The sequence below is a fragment of the Ceratina calcarata genome, unplaced genomic scaffold (genome assembly GCF_001652005.2).
Source record: "Ceratina calcarata isolate Rehan_Ccalc_2016 unplaced genomic scaffold, ASM165200v1 scaffold592.2, whole genome shotgun sequence".
Classification (NCBI taxonomy): Eukaryota; Metazoa; Arthropoda; class Insecta; order Hymenoptera; family Apidae; genus Ceratina; species Ceratina calcarata.
In genome coordinates this window covers 14,612-16,972 of record NW_017177153.1, presented here as the reverse complement: position 1 = coordinate 16,972, position 2,361 = coordinate 14,612, and the positions used below count along the sequence as shown (strand labels likewise).

The following is a 2,361-nucleotide window of genomic DNA, read 5'->3' as shown; positions in this document are numbered from 1 at the left end:
TTTCTATAAATTCTACTCAAAGTTTGATTAAATAAATAATTATTTACTGTCGTTGTATGTACAGTCATAAAAAAATGCCAAAACTATGTACTAGAATATTAGAAATTTTCAAAATTACTTATGACTGAGAAAAACAGGTCGAATTTTAGAAATCTTAATTCCCTGTAATTATAATTTTTTCTAAAAATTCATTACGACACAGCTTTTTATTAAACGTGTTAAACTTTTTGCAGAGATTTTACGGCTCATACAACCTTAATAGAAATACTGTTGCTCGCTAAGCTCGACGTACGTACGCTACCTTTACGGTATTACGACGAACACAATAATAATCAGACAGTACAATTGACGATAATTCTGAATGAATTAAGAGGAAAATTATAAATTGATTTCACCCGAATTTGCAGAAATTCGAATCAAATCAGAGAGGAGACCGGCTCCACTGATTTGATTCACCGTAATTTGCATAGAACGACTCGGATCGAATTCGAATCGTTAATTATATTCTTTCTAATTCGATTCCTTTCAATGGAACAGTAAACCGAGGTAAACCTTGCATACTTACTCCATCACTAACCACATTTAATTTCTCACAGTTACACCGCTCGGACATAGATATTTATATAAAAACATCGATACCACAAATTTTCAAACAATCTGACACNGAGGAATTATCTCGGAGTGGGCTTATGTAACAGGAACCTCTTCGCAGGAGCCAACTATGAGATAATTCGTGCACAGATATAATTAAGTAATGAAGAGATGAGATAACTCGTAGTAGGCGTCCTGGGCAAGTAAATAATCTACGAGATATCTTGTAGTTGGCAGTCAATGTGTTAAGTCATGTCTGAGGCTAGTACTCTATTTAGAGATGAGGCACGTTGTTTCTGGCTCGTCGATCGAGATAATAATTGTATATATGTGGTATATGTCTAAATAATTACTTAGAGGTGTGCGAGAACCTAATGTTCGGGACGGGTCGGGAAGGCGTCGGGTTGGGATCTCTAATTCTTTCAGACAAATTCCAAATAATCAATAAAAATGGAGAAACATTATTTGTACTAACAAATGATTATTACAAATAACATGCAATCAGATAAGGTAATATTTCATTTTCAAAATTATCTTTTAACTAATTTAGTTGAATAATGCTTAAGCTTCATGTAAAGTTATAGAAGTTGGAAAATGAGCGAATAATATATCAAATAAATTATGTTTCCAATCTCTATAACTGTACATTAATAAGTTAAATGAGTTAAAGAGGAAAATAAATTTTATGTGATTTTCAAAAACGCTTGAATTATGAATTATCGCGATGAATTTTAATAATAATATTGTTGAGATTTCGAGGAATCGCGAATATTTTTAGGAAGTTGGTCTTCAGGAATTGCGCGATTTTCGAGAACCTCTTCTGGGAAAAATCTCGTTGCAAACCGACATTTTTCGGTTCTGACACATCTCTACTGAATATCTAAATACGTCGCCATTAGCAAATCTGAGGTCTCTGCGATATTTTATTTTCAATTATTGGTTCAATTTTTTTTCAATTCGTTCTTCTTATTAAAATTTTCTTCACGGTTATATAAATACATCTGATCATAAAATCGCTGCTGTGGCATTGAAACGATTGATCTGTTTGATAGCTGAACGGATTTAGCAGTTTTATAGAGAAATAAACGACAGACGATATTAATTGACCCCAAATTTGTCGTAAAGTCGCGTATACGTGCCCCTCTAAGGTGCGTAATTCGCGCGTAAATTGTTCGTTGAAGTACGAGTCTACGTGCCGTTAAAAAACATTCGCATTTTATAAGCACAAGTGCATTCGCGATCGGCCTACGTATGTATGTTCTCGTGCAAAAGGAGTCGAGCCTTCGACACGGCGAGACCGAAGAGTTGTACCACTAATTGTTGCAATAATCAACAAATATTGTTCGATCAACGAGGAAACGATAAAATAATTTTCACAGAACTCCGATCGGCCTCTTTGTCGAGTCTCGCGAGTAAAAAAAGGAAAACGGTGCCGCCGGTTTGTCTCTTTAATTATTTTCTTCGATCGAAGAAAAAGAAGAAGAAAAAGAAGTAATCTTTTATTAAACGTTGCAAAAAATGCCACAATTTTTATTCACTGCCGTATTTTTTTTACACGATAAACGTTCACGAATTCGTTCGACGGCACCGAGAAAATCTAAATTCGAAAATGTGAACGAATCGAAAATCCTGAATCGAGTTGGGCATCGTTTAAAAAAATTTTTATGAATAACAAGCCTCGTCACGTCCTTCTAATCCTGATCGATAATAACAATCATTAATTTATCATTTGGAAATTCAATTAGAATCGTTAGATTATTTATCTGAAAC

The 2,361-nt window shown here is 34.1% G+C and overlaps 1 protein-coding gene across 1 annotated transcript in view; it reads right to left on the bottom strand.

Moving 5' to 3' along the window:
- Positions 1 to 2,361, bottom strand: part of LOC108629917 (sodium channel protein para-like) — a gene marked incomplete at its 3' end in the record, with an annotated part of 20,445 nt that overhangs the window by 4,090 nt on the left and 13,994 nt on the right. The window lies entirely within an intron of this gene.